At 46.7% G+C, this 20645-nt stretch overlaps 1 protein-coding gene across 7 annotated transcripts in view; it reads right to left on the bottom strand.

The window, feature by feature from the left end:
- The window catches only part of ADCY7 (adenylate cyclase 7), a 63207-nt gene extending 54908 nt beyond the window's left edge, over positions 1-8299 (bottom strand). For 2 of the 7 annotated variants that reach the window (XM_061387133.1, XM_061387138.1), the window contains exon 1: positions 8147-8299. The gene's annotated coding sequence lies outside the window, so the exon portion shown is untranslated. Of the gene's footprint in view, positions 1-6653; positions 6677-7092; positions 7260-7614; positions 7689-8146 lie in introns of those variants that run through there. The other 5 variants (XM_061387139.1, XM_061387144.1, XM_061387135.1 and 2 more) reach the window with 4 other exon arrangements.
- Between the last annotated feature and the right edge of the window lie 12346 nt (positions 8300-20645).

The following is a 20645-nucleotide window of genomic DNA, read 5'->3' as shown; positions in this document are numbered from 1 at the left end:
TGAGTCACACAAATTTTTTGGTTTCCCAGTGCATATAAATGTCATGTTTACACTAGACTATAGTCTGTTAAGTGTGGAACAGCATTATATCTAAAAAACGTACATACCTTAATTTTAAAATACGTTATTGCTAAAAAATGCAAACCATCATCTGACAAGACAAGGTGGCCACAAGCCTTCAATTTGTTTTTAAAAAAAAAGAAAGAAAAACACACACACAGAATTTACCTACAAAGCACAATAAAAAGAGGCATGGCTGTACTACCATTCCCACAGATGAAGTGACGTGAGGTCTGGAAGGGGGAAGTGCGTGGGAGCAGAGGTGGCTCTAGGGTGGCCCGGGCTGGAAGCCGTGACATCTGGGGGCTAAGTGTGTATGGGCAGGCATGCTGCTCTGTCTTCCTTCGTGGGCATCTAGTTTCTCCATAACGCAATGCTGAAACAGTCACTGGCAGGGCTCTGGCATCGGCTCTCCCATCTGAGTCGCTCAATGCTGGTATCATTTCCAGCCCCCCCCCTACAGATGAAAAATGTCCCCCCACCCCCAGGGAGTCTCAAAGCTGGAAGCACAGAAGCAGTCTCAGCCTGGCTCCCTGGAAGGGGTGGGGGAGAGCTTGGTACCCTGTCCCCCAAATCACAAGGATGCACTCCTAGCCTGACCCCCGAGCATGGGCACAGACGACCCCAGGCCCCTCTGCAGAAGCAGAACAGGCTGTGGGGTTGCAGGCGCCACCACCTTGGACCAGCCCGGAGCGCAGGCCACCTTCTCCTTCGCCTCCACCGGCCTCCCCCACAGGAGCTTAAAGGCTTCCAGTACCAGCCTGGACGGCGGCACCTTAACCCCTCTCCTGGCCAAGCCCTCCAGTGGGCACCCCTCCCTGTCTCATCCTCTGACCACAAAGCAGTTTATGGAGGAGGGAGTTGCTCTTGGCACCCAAGACCTCCACGCCCCCAGACACAGCCCTACCACAAACCTGTATCCAGCCTTCAAGGTGAGAAGTGGACCTGTCTTAATTCACCCTACAGAAAAGAATCCCAAGTGTGTACAAAGACAGCTATGGGCTCCTTAGCGCAGAGATCTAACTGCAGAACTACTGGAGAAAATCTAAGTGTCCAGCAAGAGCAGGGCTGAGAAAATCAGTCAGGGTTCCTGGTGTACAAAATGCTGGGATGAGCCCAATACGTGTCTGGGAAACCTAACACCTCTACTCCCAAAGCCTGGGAGTAAGCGGGACAGAATAAGAAATGTGATATTCATTTTTTTTCTTCTTGTCACACGTTAAAAAAAAAAAAAAAAACAAGAAATCATCTGGAAAGATTACACCAAGGCAGTAATGGGTTACATTAATGAGCACAGATTCTGGTTTATCTCCCCCACTTAACTGCTTAGGTTTTCTGCTTTTTAATAATAAATGAGAATTATTTCTGTAATTAACATAAAATCCAAGCCATCTGAAAATAAGAAATGAGCTGATCCTCTCCTCCTCCCCAGGAACGCAGCTCAGGGTCTTGGCCCAGGAGGCAGAAGCTGCCTGGCTGTGTGGGACTCCCCTAGGTCACCCTGCCTCTCTGAGCCTCAGTTTTCCCGTCTGTCAGACACCAAACCCACCAGGCAAGCCCCTCCCGCCTGGCCATGGGGCCTGTGCCCTCCTCTGTGAGACTGGGGACAATAAGGCACACCCACAAGGCCACAGGAACAACACCTGCCCGGCCTCCCTGCCCCACTCCCTGTGGGCCAGTGCCCTCACTCCCAGCCTTTGCTCATTCCTCTGCCTCTTGGGGACCAGGGGCATCAGAGGCCAAACGTGGAGTGAAACAGTGAGAGAAAAAGAAAGTGAAGTGGCTCAGTCCTGTCCAACTCTTTGCGACCCCATGGACTGTAGCCCGCCAGGCTCCTTTGTCCATGGGATTCTCTTAAGCAAGAGTACTAGAGGGGGTTGCCATTTCCTTCTCCAGATGACCTTCCTGACTCAGGGATTGAAGCCGGGTCTCCTGCATTGTAGGCAGATGCTTTACCATCTGAGCTGCCAGGGAAGTCCTACGACCATATCCCCAGACCCCCACCTGATGTGCCAGCCTCCAATCCTTCATGGAGGCAGTACAGCCCAATTTTACAGAGGAAGACCCAGAGACTCAGAGAAGAGAAATAATCACCCACCTACATACACCAAGCCAAGATGAAGACGGCATCCTGGGGGCCCTTCTGAGAGTTCTTCATGGGGTATCAGCAAACCACCCTGTACCACTTCTGCAGAGCCAGGAGCACTGCTGAGGCTGCAGGCAGCATGGAGGGGAGATAGGAACTTGGCAGGACAGAGCAGGCAGGAGCTACACACCTTCGGGCTCCTGCTCCGCCTGCCTGCAGCCCCCGGCCTCTCCCCACACACCTGGCAGGTGCTCAAGTGCAGGCTGGGCCAAGGAGGTGCACCCACTTCAAGGAGGAGCGGGTAGGGGTGGGGAGAGCCCCTGCCTCCGGACCTGGCGCCCTGGGATCAGATGTACACTGACACTCCCCTCAGACAGCAAACTCAGATCCCCCAGAGGCCAGAGCAGACATCAACCAGTGAGGCAGGCTGGCTGTCTGGGCACCAGGGCAAACTGGAAGCTCTGTGTGAGGATGCTCTGCTGCCAAGCTTCACCCAGCAGCTGTCACAAAGGAGTGTGGCCAATGCTGCAAGCCTTCTGAGTTATCAAAGGAAATCAGAAATCTGGTTTTTACAGAAACAGACTCACAGACCTGGAAAACAAATTTACAATTCCCAAAGAGAAGAGGGGGTGGGTAAATTAGGGGTATCAGATTAACGGGGGGCTTCCCTAGTGTTCCAGTCGGTAAAAGAATCTGCCTGCAATGCAGGAGATCACCTGCAATTCAGGAGACTTGGGTTCAATCCCTGGGTCAGGAAGATCCTCTGGAGAAGGAAATGGCAACCCATTCCAGTAGTCTTGCCTGGAGAATCCCTTGGACTGAGGAGCCTGGCGGGCTGCAGTCCTTGGGGTTGCAAAGAGTTGGACATGAATTAGCAACTTCATTTTTTTGTTTGTTTTAGGATTAACAGATACACACTGCTATATATAAAATAGATAAGGATTTTCTGCATAGCATGGGGAACTATATTCAATACCTAGTAATTATAATGGAAAAGAATCTGAAAAATAAATACATATTAAAATTTATATATGTAACTACAAATATGTTACATATATAACTGAAAAAAAAAAAAAAAGAAATCTGGGTTTTTACATAAAATCTCATGGTTTCAGATGCTGGCAATTAATCCAAAATAAATTTCAAGCAGTTCTCCTATAGGTTCTCTGGACTCAATGCTGTGTGGCCCTGACGACTTAATCTCTCTGGGATTCAACTGTCATCTGTAAAGTGGAAAAATAGCCCAAGGTATTGTAACAAGGAAATAAGATACACTTTGTGCATATTAATGATAATAAAAAGCAACAGTAACAACAGCAGCTAAATTCAATGAGTGCCAGGCACTAAGTAACATGAGTTAACCATAGGCATTCTTTTAACTTTGTATTTTGAAATAGTTTCAAACTTTCAGAAAAGTTATATGAAAACTACAAAGAACTCTCCTATACTTTAATTCAGATTTGCCTATTTGTATCATTTATTTATCACTTTTATTATCTGTCTATACATATGTTTCTCTTTAATATTTGAGAGTGGGCTGCTTATACAGTGAGCTTCTAAATACTTCAGTGCATATCTCCTAAGAACAAGGCCCTATATTAGGTCCTTAATATTAATTTGTTCACTTAATATTAATATACTTTAATCTATAAGTGTGAGTCGCTCAGTCATGTGTCTTTGCAACCCCGTGGACTGTAGCCCACCAGGCTCCTCTGTCCATGGAATTCTCTAGGCAAAATTACTGGAATGAGTTGCCATTTCCTTCTCCAGGGGATCTTCCTGACCCAGGGATCGAACTCAGGTCTCCTGCACTGTAGGCAGCTTCTTTACAGTCTGAGTCTAATCTACAGTGCATATCTAATTTCATCAGCTGTCCTAATAACATTCTTTATGTAATTTGTTTCAGCACAGATTCATATATTGCATTTGGTTGTCATGTCACTTTGGTCTCTTTTAATCAGGAGCTGTTCCTGACTTTTGAGATAAGTATTCTTATTCCATCTCCTTTTTATTGATAAGAAACAAGCTCAGAGAGGTTGAAGCACCTGCCCAAAGTCACACAGCTAGGAAATGTTAAGCTTGGACTCAAGCCCGAGAGATGCCCTCCAGAGTCTGTGTTCTTGTCCTCCAGGCATAAAAGCTTGCAAATACTAGCCTTTGTTGTTAATCACTGAAAACAGTGCCTCTCTCTGCAAACAGGTAGATGGCTGCTCATAGCCACCTCACTCAGCAGGTGGTCATTAACTGAAGGGGTGGCCTCCTGTGCACACACTGGCTGGACCTCCCACTGCCAGCTCCCCACACTTGGCAATGGCCCTGGCCAAATGCCCACCCTAACCTGAGAGGCCCCATTTAGCTCCCTCTATACAAGCTGGGCAGTGGAGAGCTGGGAGGACCACGGCTCCTGCCTTTCTATTTCCCCTCTTAAAGTGACAGTCAAGGTTCAAATGCCCATGTCCAAAAATCTAAGGAAAACAAACACGCAAGGGGGCAGAGCCTGAAATCAAAAGGGCCCCCAAGCCATGCCCCTGGCTCACACCATCCCTGGGGTCACTTGTCCAAGAGGGGATTGAGCATGTCCTAACATACATGAGAGAGTTGACTGGAGAGAAGTGTTTATAGGAAGAAGGAGGGGCAAGGGCTGGAGGTGGGAGTGGAGTTTTCACTGCAAGGAGCAGAGAGGACTCAGGACTCCAGGCCATCACGCAGCCTGTGTTACATGCAGAGAGGAGCAGGAGGCTGTGGGCTGATCACGCTCAGGAAATGAAACTCAGCTTCCTCAGTGAGGACCCCCAGAGATGTGGACTCATCCATTCTTCTCTGGCCAAAGCCCCTGCCCCCAATTCCAACCCAGACCAGGCGGCATCAGCTTAGGAAACCACTCTCTTTGATTCCCAGATGGGTGTGGCTCAGGGCTGGAAACTGCCACCAACCTTGCCTCCATCACCTCTGGCTCCCGTCCACCCGCCAGCCAGGCCCCATCAGACAGCTCTTCAACAGTCAGCTGTGAGCCACAAATACCAGCAGACTCGCAGCAGGAGAGGTGATGCTGCCAACAAGAGGCTTTGCAATAGATCCAAGTGTCGTCTACTGCCTGAGTTCTAGGCCACTCGAGAGGTTAATTTGTGCTGAAATATCTCAAAATCCTGGCACCTTCCTTTTGCACATCCTATTAAATTTGGAAGTTTACAGACCTCACCTGCAAGCCCAATTCAAAGTTTCAGAAGCTAGAATAGCTCTTGAAACACTTCCAGAACAAACAAGAGAGTTTTGCTTTTCTTCTTCATTGTAGACAATGTTGAAAATACAGAAAGCATGAATAAATAAGAAAAGGATCTATTAACAGAGCCCCCCCCCCGAAAAGATATCGCAATGAAGACGCCTCCATCTACCCTAGACAGATGGCCTGCCTACTCTGTGAGCCTCTCTCTACAGAGGTGTTTGGGACTAAACCGTAAGCACTGTCACCCCTCTTAGCCAGCAGGCTTCCGACTGCAGGGACCACGTCTAACTCGCTGTTCTGCCTCCTGCCCAGGCAGGCCATTCAAGGCTCCCTTGTTGGAGTTGCCATGGAGGCTATGTAAGTCTTTACCCCCCCATTTGCAGTTCCTTTGAGCCCAGTTACAAAAGAAGGGGTTCCAAAAGGTAGGGTCAGTAGCAAAACCCCAGAGCATCCCCCAGTGAGGGGTAGGAACAGGAAGAAGGAAGAGTTGGGCAGGTAGGTGGACAGGCAATATGTTTCACTCTTGAGGGGGATTTAACGGGCCCGCTTGAGACTGCCTGGGGGGTGGGATCAGGCTCCTAATGGGCACCGAGACTCCACCAGAACCAGGCCAAAACTGGACAGGAAGACCAGAAGGCCAGGCCCTAGTCCCCACTCCAGGCCTAACTTGCTACAAGCCCTTTGAAGACTTCAGCTTTCCCACTCGTAAACGGTGTTGATCATTCCTGTCCTAACTCACAGGATCAAATGGTACAAGGAACTCTGTAAGCCATCTGGCCTCAGAAATTAGAACTCTCTCGCCTCTTCTTGCCTTCCTCCATAAAAGGCCCAAGAACAACCATGCTTATAAGCCCGAGGGCATCAAGGGCTGAGGAAGATCTAGCCACTGAGGACCCCAAACATTCAGCACAGTGGGAGGCAGATCCAAAAGGCCCCCTGTAGACCCAGCTTGCCACTCCAATGAGGCCTCCTCACTCCACCAGGGATCTGCCCTGAGAGTTCCAGGTCCACAGTGGGACACGCTCCCCTCTCCTAGGAGGGCACCTGGCCACGTGGAAAAGCAGTGACTGAATGCCAGAGGCCCTCCTCTCAGGGCCCAGAGCCCCAGCTTGTCAAGTCCCCTCAGCTTCACAGCTGCTCATTCATTCATGCATGTTTCTGTTGAACATCATCCTGGACCAGGTGTGAGGCTTCAGCAAGCCATGAGGGCCCTGAACCTAAGGCCAGTCCAGATCTGGGCATTCCAGACACAGCCCAACCTCTAAGGGCACCTGTGGCTCTCACCTTAAAGGCTCTACTTGTAATGAAACGGCCCCAACTCTCATTTTCCAGCTTTGGCTCTTGGCTGCAGAAAGAACAAGTGTTCTTGGCCTTTGGGAAAGGGGATCAAAGATATAAACCAGGAGAGAGAACAACTAGAGCCCACACTGAGAAAGCCTCCAGCATTTCACTCCCAACCAGGGATGGTTAGCTTCCCTTTCACGTGAAAGATTAGGTTTCTGTCTTGCCAGCTCTCCATCTACACACCGCCCTGGCCCCCCACAGGCAAGGGGGTCCTGCTCACTGCTGGCTGTAGCTGGACGGCTTCTAGCCAGCCCTTAGTCTTGTCCTTACCTGAGTTTTCTCTCTGAGTTATTTCTTACTTTAAACAGAGTACATTGGTCTTCCAGGGGCCCCTGCCATTTCAGAGCCTAGGAAACCCGACAAACCAGCCCCTCTTTACCACCATAACCCAATGGGCATCTGAACAGAGCGGTCGGAGGGTGCCGGACCCGGGGAGCACAGAGCCACGCCCCTCAGTGAGGTCTCCGTCTGTCATCCGGAGAGTGGAGTTGGGCCCAGTTCCTGCGCTGGGGTCCTGTCTGGGCCAGGGTCTTCCCCGAAGTACCTGACGGAGGGGGACATCTGAGAAGACCCTACCCAAGCTCGGGCTGGAGAAAGAGCAAGACCTGGGTGGGGGCGGCTCCGAGGGCAAGTTGCTGGCCGGGGTGTGGGGGTCGCGCCTCTCCCGGCTCCTGAGACGGGGAAAAGGCAGGCCGAGCGCGGGGCCGGGCTGCAGCCGCCCCGGCCCACACCCACCCCTCCGTCTGGGTGCGGCCCCGGCGGGCGGGAGGCGAGGAAGCCGCAGACGCGCCCCCCACGCCCACGCCCCACCGCGCTGGGGTCCGAGGACCCGACTGGCGGCCGCGCGCCCCCTCGGCCCGGCCGGCCGCGCCTCTCCCCGCCGGCGCCGGCGCGCGCTCACCTGCCGGCCCGCTCCGCTCCGCGCGGCTCCCGCTCCGGCCGCTCCGCCGCCCGAGTGGCCGCGCCGCCGCGGGCCGGATCGCGCGATGCGGGCGGGGGCGGCGGAGCGGCCGCAGGCGCCCCCCGCTGGCCGCCCGGCCCAGCCCCGAGCCCGCGACCTCGCGGCCGGGAGGGAGCGCCGCGTGCCGCCGCCCTGCTCGGTTTCCCCCAGAAAGGCTGAAAACGCGGACACCCCACGGCCGGCGCCCGCCTGCCCACGCGGGTGTGGGAGCCAGCGGCCAGGCGCCCTGGGAACGTGGGCAGGAAATAAAACCTTCTCCAAACTCATTTCTTCCTCAAAGTCACGCACGTGTCTGGACGCGCCAGGTGCAGCCTCACCCGCCCGGAGGGAAACACTTTCTAGCAAACTCTTTCAGCTGTTTCTGCTCCGATTTCCCACCCCACCCCCACTAGCAACGCCCGTTTCTAGAAGGATCCATAGACTGTGGTCTGGTACCCTCCTGCCAAGATGAGGGAAATGAGTCGCAACCTACTGTTTCATTCGGGCCTTCAACTCCTAGGGGGTCTGGAGGTCCGAGCCGCCCCAACCGCGAGTCTGGCCTTGATTGACTTTCTTCTCTGGCACCAGGAAGACCAAGCCTGCCTCAGAAAGTAATTGTCCTCAGAAAGTAGGTGTCGTAACCCTGTCATGACCCCACTCACTGCTGCCGACAACCCAGGGTGGGGCCCCAGAACTGGCAGCAAAAAAAAAAAAAAAAAACAAAAAAAACCGCTGTCCTGTTTGCGAAGCACCAAGGCTGGAAGAGCAAGAAAACCCTCCTCTTGAGTCACGGCTGGGAGGGACAGAAACTGACTGAAGGGGTAATCAAGATGAGGAGGGCATTTAGCTCATAGACCTGCATGAGTTTCTCTCTTCCCACTTGTCCGAAGCGCCCTTATGCCCACCGTGTTAACTGGGGGCTCCCGTTTTGCTGAGACGAATCAAGTGAGCCCCTGTTATACCCATATCTCAGGTCCAACCTCAGAGGCCAGAGCCCCACAGGAAAGATGCCTGCTGCTGCTAAGTCGCTTTAGTCGTGTCCGACTCTGTGCGACCCCATAGATGGCAGCCCACCAGGCTCCCCATCCCCGGGATTCTCCAGGCAAGAATATTGGAGTGGGTTGCCATTTCTTTCTCCAACGCATGAAAGTGAAAAGTGAAAGTGAAGTCGCTCAGTCGTATCCAACTCCTAGTGACCCCATGGACTGCAGCCTACCAGGCTCCTCCATCCATGGGATTTTCCAGGCAAGAGTACTGGAGTGGGGTGCCATTGCCTTCTCTGAGGAAAGATGCCTAGGAGTCTGCAACTGAACGAACCCCCAGGTGATCCTGTGAAAAGCCGGTTGATGAACTGTGGTCTACTTGGGACCGTGTGATGGAATCCTGGAGTCAGGTACCCGGAGGTAACCCCCCGGGGATGAAACTCTGAGCGTGTGTGTCACAGCCTTGACCCCACAGTGGACTTAGAACCCAGCCCAGAGGCCACCTACTTTGGACCTTGAGGAATCAGATGATGGGACACTGGAAGGTGATGTCCATTTCAGGTGGCAGGTGGGAAGATCCCAGCGGAGCCTTCTGTCTGTCAGCAGCAAGCCTTGCCTCGTTCCCCAGAGACAGGCCGGGCACCGCCTCAGGCTCCCACAGCCTCTGGGTGTCCAGAAGGTGGCCCCTGGCCTTCTGGGCTGGAGCCCTGACAGGTCACTGCTGCTTCCCCAGGGCTCACAGGGGAAGGTCTTCCTAGTGGCTGGGACTTCCTCCACAGGAAATGGGAAGCCAGGGCAGGCAGACCTAATCCTCAGCAGAACTCAGCAGAACCAGCTCAGGCTCCGTGCCCGCCTCCTCCTGCAGCCCCTCCCCCCCGCCACCACTCAGGAAGTGAGAGGACCCACCTGTGTGCTCCAAGGCCTCAAGAACAGTGAGTGCCTCTGCCCTGGGGCAGTGTGTTCCCTAGAGAGAGAGGCGGGGCCCTAGGCATCCGATGACCCAGCTGGGGCTTATGTTCAGCAATCTCTCTGCAGGCCTTCAGCTGGAAGCCTTCAGCCCCTCATGGTGTATGTGGTGGGGCGGGGGGAGGGGGGGGCGGTCAGGGCAGGGAGCGATTCTACGACCTCCCACCTTTGCATGTGTGCATGTGTGTGTCATCTTTATGCAACTCTATGACCAATTCTCTTGACAGCAAACAGGAAAGCAGAGCTGGAGAAAGTGAGTTAACCATGACGCCTGCCTCAGTGCTCACCAAGAACTGCCAGGATAGTTCCATCACCCCATCAGTGCTGTGGTCACCTCAGTGGCTGCCTTCTTGCATCCTAAGTCCTCGGTCAGTGATTCTCAAACTGTGGCCAGCATGAGAATCACCCAGAAGCCTGGTGAAAACGCACACTGCCGGGCCCAACTTTGAATTTCAGATGCAGCAGTTCTGGTGTGGCCACCAAGAGTTTTACCTTCTACCCAGCTCCTGGGTGGGGCTTCTCTGGAGGCTCAGCAGTGAAGAATCCCCTCAGAAAGAAGGAGATGAGGGTTCCATCCCTGGCTCAGGAAGGTCTCCTGGAGAAGGAAATGGCAACCCACTCTAGTATTCTTGCCAGAAAAATCCCATGGACAGAGGAGCCTGGCGGGCTGTGGTTCCTGGGGCCCCAGAGCCAGACTCGACTGAGCCAGCCTGTGTAGAAGGCTCTAAGGCACTGGTCTCCAACTATGGGTGGATCCTATTCCCAGAGATTCTGGTCCTGGGGTGGGTCTGTGAACATGCATTAGTAAAAACCCCCACATGAGTTTAGTTCGTGTCAAGGATGGCACTTGAAATCAGAAAGGGAAGGAATGGCTTCATCAATATACATGACTGAGCGACTTCACTTTCACTTTTCACTTTCATGCATTGGAGAAGGAAATGGCAACCCACTCCAGTGTTCTTGCCTGGAGAATCCCAGGGATGGGGGAACCTGGTGGGCTGCCGTCTATGGGGTCTCACAGAGTCAGACAGTAGCAGAGGCAGAATTATTATTGATACATAGCACCTCTTGTTATTGTTGTTTAGTTGCTAAGTTGTGTCCAACTCTGAGACCCCATGGACTGTTGCTCACCAGGCTCCTCTGTGCATGGGGATTCTCCAGGCAAGAATACTGGAATGGGTTGCCATTTCCATCTCCAGGGGATCTTTCCAGCCCAGGGGTCGAACCTGCATCTCCTACGTGGTAGGTACAGTGGATTCTTGACCACTGAGCCACCTGGGAAGCCAAAAAGGCAATATAGTATATTCTAAATTGTAAGGATAAATGGAACTCACACCATACTAAAAGACCAGTAACAACAACAGTCAACCAATAGACTCAAGATCTTTGTTCATGAAAACAAAACTTACAAAAGAAGGTACTTTAGTAATTTTGGATTGGAGAAGCCTGCATAGGAAGTCAAATCCACACTGAAGGGTTGTAGTTAAAAGTTGCACGTGTCTGTCCAGGTAAGTGGGTCTCCAAATGCCCACATCAAGCATGTTTGTGATTTTAATTATCCACAGTGTTGAAAACACATTTGTCTGAAGAGTCCCTCTAACTGCCCCAGGGGCAGTGTACCCCACCCCCCTCCACAGGGCCAGTGTCTGCTGCTAGAAAACCATCAACGTTTGTTGCCTGAATGAATTCCTATGGTAGACAACAGTTCAGGGGCCTTGTTTCACTTGTGTAGGGAGAAGAAGATTCAAAAACCTAAAATAAATCACGACAGAAGAAGTTATGATTTGCCTATCTCAGCAAACTCAACCCGTCTCCTTATCAGGCTGGGCAGGACAGCACACAAGTTTCCTGAGGTTGGTGCTTGTCATTTCAGACCTGGTCCAACTTCTTCACTCATTACTATGTGGAGCAGCATCCACCTTCCCAGCCAGATGGTCCTTGTTACTTACCCCTAAGGAAGAAGGAGCTTTATTCTTGTCCTCACTCCCTTTAGCAGTCTTGCCATGGACAGATGCCCTGTGAGTACCTGTGTATGGGCTGTGTGGATATCAATTTTAAATTAGAAAGGGGAAATGTACTTCACAGTAGAAAAATGAAACAATCCAAGGATAAGAAGGATGAAATGCCACTCCCTGAGATAACTCATTCTCAAGGTTTGGGATATAGTCTCCTACACCCTTCTCCTTGGCAACCCAATTTTATATTAGAAAACTCGCCAGGTCAAATCATTATGCTGCACCCTTTAGACTTCCACAGTGCTGTATGTCAGTTGTATCTCAATAAAATTGAAGGCAAAAAACTGGTCAGAAAAGATGGTAGACTGAACCCGTTGTTTACTGCTGCCTCCTTAAACCTACTAAAACAGCAATAAAAGCATTTTTTAAGTCCCATAAGAATGAAGAAAATGAAGAAAAAACAGATTTGGAAGGTGAAAAGCAGGCTTTTCAGTGGTGCTAACTTGGCAGACATGAGAAACTGAATCTTCCCCTGGCAGTTGGGGAAACGAAGACTCAATCCCAATTATACTGGCATAAGCTCCAAAGTCTTGAAAAGTGGAAGTGCCAAGTATCTCAGGAAGCATCATAGGGCTCAAGTAAAGAAGGTAGTTTGAAAACCTCAGGAGCAATGAAGACTGCCAGCCTCTCCCCGACCCTGACCACCAACGTCCCCGCCCACCCCCAGCTGGGTACCCCTCCTCATTCACACAGAAGTCTGCAAGGGTTTTCTCTGGAAAAGCTAAAACAAGTCTCTGGAATGGACTACGCCAAGTCCAGCTGTCAGAAAAGAGAAATTTAAAAGGCAAATTTATATGGAAAACTGAGACATAGCCAGCCTTGCCCCCCTTGCCCAAGCCAGCCCTCTTCCCCACTCACTCAGCTAGCTCCCAGGATGTTGGCAGCCAGACTCTTCCTCCCAGGCTGAAGGGATTCTGTGGGGAGCCCCTGAAGACCCTCCCCTGACCCCCATCAAGCCTGATCACCCTGAGAGAAGCACACAGCTGGCTGCCACACTGGGTCCAGAGTGTCCCACGAACTTGTTAGGCCCCATTCTTTACACACATGTAGGCAACGAGAAAACACCAGGAATCCGAAGAAAGCCTCTAACCCTGAAAAACAGAGTCCAAGACAACAGGAGGGAGGAAAAAGTTCACAGAGACTATACAGGCAAAAACTGTATCACTAATACTTTCAGAGAGTCAAAAATTTGTCATAACCACAAAATCATATAGGATACTACTTTTTGACAAGGAACATCTGAGGGGAAAAAAAAACCTCAAATGAAACATGATAGCTAAAATGAAAAGCCATTAGGGGAGGAGCCAAGATGGCGGAGGAGTAGGACGGGGAGAACACTTTCTCCCCCACAAATTCATCAAAAGAGCATTTAAACGTCGAGTAAATTCCACAAAACAACTTCTGAATGCCGGCAGAGGACATCAGGCACCCAGAAAAGCAACCCAACTCTTCGAAAGGAGGTAGGAAAAAATATTAAAAACAAAAAAAAAGAGACAAAAGAGGGAGGGACGGAGTTCCGTCCCGGGAAGGGAATCTTAAAAAGAGAGAAGTTTCCAAACATCAGGAAACCTTCTCACTGCCGAATCTGTGCCGAGCTTTGGAAGCACAGAGGGCAACATAACAGGGAGAAAAAATAAATAAACAATTTAAAACTCGCAGATTGCGAGCCCTACGGTAACTCCCCCAGCGGAGAAGCAGCGCAGACGCCTGCATCTGCCATTACCAAACCGGGGCTGGGCAGGGAGGCGCGGCGTGGGCTGCATCGCTGAGAGTAAGAATCTGGCCTGAATACCCTGAGCGCTATCTGAGCGAAATAATTTGGGCTAGCAAACCAGACTGTGGGATACCTACCACGCGAAAAGCCAGCCCTAACCTAAGACCGCCAGGCCCGCGCACGGAACAAAGGACTGAACAGAGATAGCCAGCTGCAGACCTTCCCCCTCCGGTGACAGGCAGCCAGAGCCGGAAGGGGGCAATCACAGCCCCAGAGAGACATTATCTATAAAATTGTAAGCAGGCTTCTTTGCTAACTAAAACTTCTTGGGGGTCTGGACGATCAACATCTGCCTGAGAAGGTGCGCCGGTTTTACATCCAGATAACCGAGTGGCAGGGAGGCGATAAGTCGCAGCATTGGCGCTCGCCTGGGAAGAGCAAATTGGCGCTCGGACCTGGGAAGAGCACAAAACCCAGGCCCAACTGAGTCTGCGCCTCTGAGGACTACCCGAGTGCCTGAACCTGAACGGCTTGGACCTGGGAGGTGCATGCAGCCCAGGGCCAGCCTCGGATTGTTCCCGGCGGAACAACCTAGAGTCCGAGCAGTGTGGACAGGGAGGCTACACGCGCCGTGAGCGGGGGCAGACCCAGGGTGGCTGAGGCACTGCGAGCCCACGCCAATGTTATTTGTTTGCAGCATCCCTTCCTCCCTCCCCACAGCGCGACTGAACAAGTAAGCCTAAAAAAAAAAAAAAAAAGTGTCCTCCACCGTGCCCTTTGAGTCAGGGCGGAAACCAGATACTGAAGAGACTAGCAAACAGAAGAAGATATAACAGAGGGAAACGCCTTGGAAGCTACAGGCAATAGATCAAAACCCTGTGGTTACTACGGACTACATAGGAAGGGGCCTATAGATCTTGAGAAATATAAATCTGACCAAGGAACTAGCCAAAAATGAACTGAACCCACAACACCCACAAAAAAAAACCCAAAAAAGTCCTAGATATAGTTTTATTATTTTTACGATCATTCTTTCTTTTTTAATTAAAAAAAAAATTTAAGTCCTCTATTCCTTTAATTTTCACTTTTATAACCTATTACTTTGCAAAAAAAAAAAAAAGACCCTATTTTTTTCTTCTTCAGCAAACTTCATATATATATATTTTATAATTTTTTGACCTTTTTTTTTTGTTTGTTTTTGTTTTTTTCTTCTTTTCTTTAACATTGTATTTTTGAAATTCCAAACTCTACTCTAGATTTTTAATTTTCACTTTCTGGTATATGTTATCAATTTTGTACCTATAGTTTTTTTTTATATAATTTCTGTGACTTTTTTTTTTTTCTTTTTTTTCTTCTTCTCTGTTTTTTTCTCTTCTTCTTTTATAGAACATTGTATATCTGAAATTCCAAACTTTACTCTAGATTTTTAATTTATGCTTTTTGGTATTTGATATCAATTTTGTACCTGTATTTTCTTTATAATTTTTGTGACATTGTTCGTATTTGTTTGTTTTCTCTCTTTATTTTTCTTCTTCTTCTTTTTTTTTTTTTAACATTGTATTTTTGAAATTCCAAACTCTACTCTAGATTTTTAATTTTTGCTTTCTGGTATTAGTTATCAATTTTGAACCTGTACTTTCTTTATAATTTTCGCGACCTTGTTTGTTTTTGTTTGTTCGTTTTTTCTCTCTTTCTTTTCCTTCTTCTTTTCTTCAACATCGTATTTTTGAAATTCCAAACTCTACTCTAGATTTTTAATTTTCGCTTTCTGGTATTAGTTATCAATTTTGTACCTGTACTTTCTTTATAATTTTCGCGACCTTGTTTGTTTTTGTTTGTTCGTTCTTTCTCTCTTTCTTTTCCTTCTTCTTTTCTTTAACGTCGTATTTTTGAAATTCCAAACTCTACTCTAGATTTTTAATTTTTGCTTTTATGTATTTGTTACCAATTTTGTACCTTTAAGGACCCAATCTTCAGGACCCATTTTTCACTAGGGAGTGAGATTACTGGCTTGACTGCTCTCTCTCCCTTTGGACCCTCCTTTTTCTCCACCAGGTCGCCTGTGTCTCCTCCCTAACCCCTCTCTATTCTACCCAACTCTGTGAATTTCTGTGTGTTCCAGACGGTGGAGAACACTTAGGGTACTGATTACTGGCTGGATCTGTCTCCCTCCTTTTCATTCCCCCCTTTTACCCTTCTGGCCACCTCTGTTACCTTCCTCCTTCTCTTCTCTGTATAACCCCGTGAACATCTCTGAGTGGTCCAGTTGTGGAGTGCACATAAGGAAGTGACTACTGACTAGCCCACTCTCTCCACTATTGATTCACCTCATCTCATTTGGGTCACCTCTAACTCCCTCCTCCCTCTTCTCTTCTCCATGTAACCCTGTGAACCTCTCTGAGTGACCCTCACTGTAGAGAAACTTATCATCTTTAATGTAGACGTTTTATTAATGGTGCTGTATAGAAGGAGAAGTTTTGAAACTACTGTAAAAATAAGACCGATAATCGGAAGCAGGAGACTTAAGTCCAAACCCTGACTCCAGGGAACTCCTGACTCCAAGGAACATTCATTGACAGGAGCTCATCAAATGCCTCCATACCGACACTGAAACCAAGCACCACACAAGGGCCAATAAGTTCCAGGGCAAGACATACCAAGCAAATTCTCCAGCAACAAAGGAACACAGCCCTGAGCTTCAAGATACAGGCTGCCCAAAGTCACCCCAAAACTATAGACATCTCATAACTCATTACTGGACATTTCATTGCACTCCAGAGAGAAGAAATACAGCTCCACCCACCAGAACACCGACACAAGCTTCCCTAACCAGGAAACCTTGACAAGCCACCTGTACAAACCCACACACAGTGAGGAAACGCCACAATAAAGAGAACTCCACAAACTGCCAGAATACAGAAAGGACACCCCAAACTTAGCAATTTAAACAAGATGAAGAGACAGAGGAATACTCAGCAGATAAAGGAACAGGATAAATGCCCACCAAACCAAACAAAAGAGGAAGAGATAGGGAATCTACCTGATAAAGAATTCCAAATAATGATAGTGAAATTGATCCAAAATCTTGAAACTAAAATGGAATCACAGATAAATAGCCTGGAGACAAGGATTGAGAAGATGCAAGAAAGGTTTAACAAGGACCTAGAAGAAATAAAAAAGTCAATATATAATGAATAATGCAATAAGTGAAATTAAAAACACTCTGGAGGCAACAAATAGTAGAATAACAGAGGCAGAAGACAGGATTAGTGAATTAGAAGACAGAATGGTAGAAATAAATGAATCAGAGAGGATAAAAGAAAAACGAATTAAAAGAAATGAGGACAATCTCAGAGACCTCCAGGACAATATTAAACGCTACAACATTCGAATCATAGGGGTTCCAGAAGAAGAAGACAAAAAGAAAGACCATGAGAAAATACTTGAGGAGATAATAGTGGAAAACTTCCCTAAAAGGGGGAAGGAAATAATCACCCAAGTCCAAGAAACCCAGAGAGTACCAAACAGGATAAACCCAAGGAGAAACACCCCAAGACACATATTAATCAAATTAACAAAGATCAAACACAAAGAACAAATATTAAAAGCAGCAAGGGAAAAACAACAAATAACACACAAGGGAATTCCCATAAGGATAACAGCTGATCTTTCAATAGAAACTCTTCAAGCCAGGAGGGAATGGCAAGACATACTTAAAATGATGAAAGAAAATAACCTACAGCCCAGATTATTGTACCCAGCAAGGATCTCATTCAAGTATGAAGGAGAAATCAAAAGCTTTTCAGACAAGCAAAAGCTGAGAGAATTCTGCACCACCAAACCAGCTCTCCAACAAATACTAAAGGATATTCTCTAGACAGGAAACACAAAAACGGTGTATAAACTCGAACCCAAAACAATAAAGTAAATGGCAACGGGAACATACTTATCAGTAATTACCTTAAACGTAAATGGGTTGAATGCCCCAACCAAAAGACAAAGACTGGCTGAATGGATACAAAAACAAGACCCCTACATATGTTGTCTACAAGAGACCCACCTCAAAACAGGGGACACATACAGACTGAAAGTGAAGGGCTGGAAAAAGATTTTCCATGCAAATAGGGACCAAAAGAAAGCAGGAGTAGCAATACTCATATCAGATAAAATAGACTTTAAAACAAAGGCTGTGAAAAGAGACAAAGAAGGTCACTACATAATGATCAAAGGATCAATCCAAGAAGAAGATATAACAATTATAAATATATATGCACCCAACACGGGAGCACCACAGTACGTAAGACAAATGCTAACAAGTATGAAAGGAGAAATTAACAATAACACAATAATAGTGGGAGACTTTAATACCCCACTTACACCTATGGATAGATCAACTAAACAGAAAATTAACAAGGAAACACAAACTTTAAAGGATACAATAGACCAGTTAGACCTAATTGATATCTATAGGTCATTTCATCCCAAAACAATGAATTTCACCTTTTTCTCAAGCGCACATGGAACCTTCTCCAGGATAGATCACATCCTGGGCCATAAAGCTAGCCTTGGTAAATTCAAAAAAATAGAAATCATTCCAAGCATTTTTTCTGACCACAATGCAGTAAGATTAGATCTCAATTACAGGAGAAAAACTATTAAAAATTCCAACATATGGAGGCTGAACAACACGCTGCTGAATAACCAACAAATCACAGAAGAAATCAAAAAAGAAATCAAAATTTGCATAGAAACGAATGAAAATGAAAACACAACAACCCAAAACCTGTGGGACACGGTAAAAGCAGTCCTAAGGGGAAAGTTCATAGCAATACAGGCACACCTCAAGAAACAAGAAAAAAGTCAAATAAATAACCTAACTCTACACCTAAAGCAACTAGAAAAGGAAGAAATGAAGAACCCCAGGGTTAGTAGAAGGAAAGAAATCTTAAAAATTAGAGCAGAAATAAATGCAAAAGAAACAAAAGAGACCATAGCAAAAATCAACAAAACCAAAAGCTGGTTCTTTGAAAGGATAAATAAAATTGACAAACCATTAGCCAGACTCATCAAGAAACAAAGGGAGAAAAATCAAATCAACAAAATTAGAAACGAAAATGGAGAGATCACAACAGACAACACAGAAATACAAAGGATCATAAGAGACTACTATCAACAATTATATGCCAATAAAATGGACAACGTGGAAGTAATGGACAAATTCTTAGAAAAGTACAACTTTCCAAAACTGGACCAGGAAGAAATAGAAAATCTTAACAGACCCATCACAAGCACGGAAATTGAAACTGTAATCAAAAATCTTCCAGCAAACAAAAGCCCAGGTCCAGACGGCTTCACAGCTGAATTCTACCAAAAATTTAGAGAAGAGCTAACACCTATCCTGCTCAAACTCTTCCAGAAAATTGCAGAGGAAGGTAAACTTCCAAACTCATTCTATGAGGCCACCATCACCCTAATACCAAAACCTGACAAAGATCCCACAAAAAAAGAAAACTACAGGCCAATATCACTGATGAACATAGATGCAAAAATCCTTAACAAAATTCTAGCAATCAGAATCCAACAACACATTAAAAAGATCATACACCATGATCAAGTGGGCTTTATCCCAGGGATGCAAGGATTCTTCAATATCCGCAAATCAATTAATGTAATACACCACATTAACAAATTGAAAAATAAAAACCATATGATTATCTCAATAGATGCAGAGAAAGCCTTTGACAAAATTCAACATCCATTTATGATAAAAACTCTCCAGAAAGCAGGAATAGAAGGAATATACCTCAACATAATAAAAGCTATATATGACAAACCCACAGCAAACATTATCCTCAATGGTGAAAAATTGAAAGCATTTCCTCTAAAGTCAGGAACAAGACAAGGGTGCCCACTTTCACCATTACTATTCAACATAGTTTTGGAAGTTTTGGCCACAGCAATCAGAGCAGAAAAAGAAATAAAAGGAATCCAAATTGGAAAAGAAGAAGTAAAACTCTCACTATTTGCAGATGACATGATCCTCTACATAGAAAACCCTAAAGAGTCCACCAGAAAATTACTAGAAATAATCAATGACTACAGTAAAGTTGCAGGATATAAAATCAACACACAGAAATCCCTTGCATTCCTATACACTAATAATGAGAAAACAGAGAAATTAAGGAAACAATTCCATTCACCATTGCAACGGAAAGAATAAAATACTTAGGAATATATCTACCTAAAGAAACTAAAGACCTATATATAGAAAACTATAAAACACTGGTGAAAGAAATCAAAGAGGACACTAATAGATGGAGAAATATACCATGTTCATGGATTGGAAGAATCAATATAGTGAAAATGAGTATACTACCCAAAGCAATTTATAGATTCAACGCAATCCCTATCAAGCTACCAACAGTATTCTTCACAGAGCTAGAACAAATAATTTCACAATTTGTATGGAAATACAAAAAACCTCGAATAGCCAAAGCGATCTTGAGAAAGAAGAATGGAACTGGAGGAATCAACCTACCTGACTTCAGGCTCTACTACAAAGCCACAGTTATCAAGACAGTATGGTACTGGCACAAAGACAGAAATATTGATCAATGGAATAAAATAGAAAGCCCAGAGATAAATCCACGCACATATGGACACCTTATCTTCGACAAAGGAGGCAAGAATATACAATGGATTAAAGACAATCTCTTTAACAAGTGGTGCTGGGAAATCTGGTCAACCACTTGTAAAAGAATGAAACTGGACCACTTTCTAACACCATACACAAAAATAAACTCAAAATGGATTAAAGATCTAAACATAAGACCAGAAACTATAAAACTCCTAGAGGAGAACATAGGCAAAACACTCTCCGACATACATCACAGCAGGATCCTCTATGACCCACCTCCCAGAATATTGGAAATAAAAGCAAAAATAAACAAATGGGACCTAATTAAACTTAAAAGCTTCTGCACATCAAAGGAAACTATTAGCAAGGTGAAAAGACAGCCTTCAGAATGGGAGAAAATAATAGCAAATGAAGCAACCGACAAACAACTAATCTCAAAAATATACAAGCAACTCCTACAGCTCAACTCCAGAAAAATAAACGACCCAATCAAAAAATGGGCCAAAGAACTAAATAGACATTTCTCCAAAAAAGACATACAGATGGCTAACAAACACATGAAAAGATGCTCAACATCACTCATTATCAGAGAAATGCAAATCAAAACCACCATGAGGTACCATTTCACACCAGTCAGAATGGCTGCAATCCAAAAGTGTACAAATAATCAATGCTGG

The sequence above is a fragment of the Bos javanicus genome, chromosome 18 (assembly GCF_032452875.1).
Source record: "Bos javanicus breed banteng chromosome 18, ARS-OSU_banteng_1.0, whole genome shotgun sequence".
Classification (NCBI taxonomy): Eukaryota; Metazoa; Chordata; class Mammalia; order Artiodactyla; family Bovidae; genus Bos; species Bos javanicus.
This window is presented reverse-complemented; position numbering and strand designations above follow the sequence as displayed.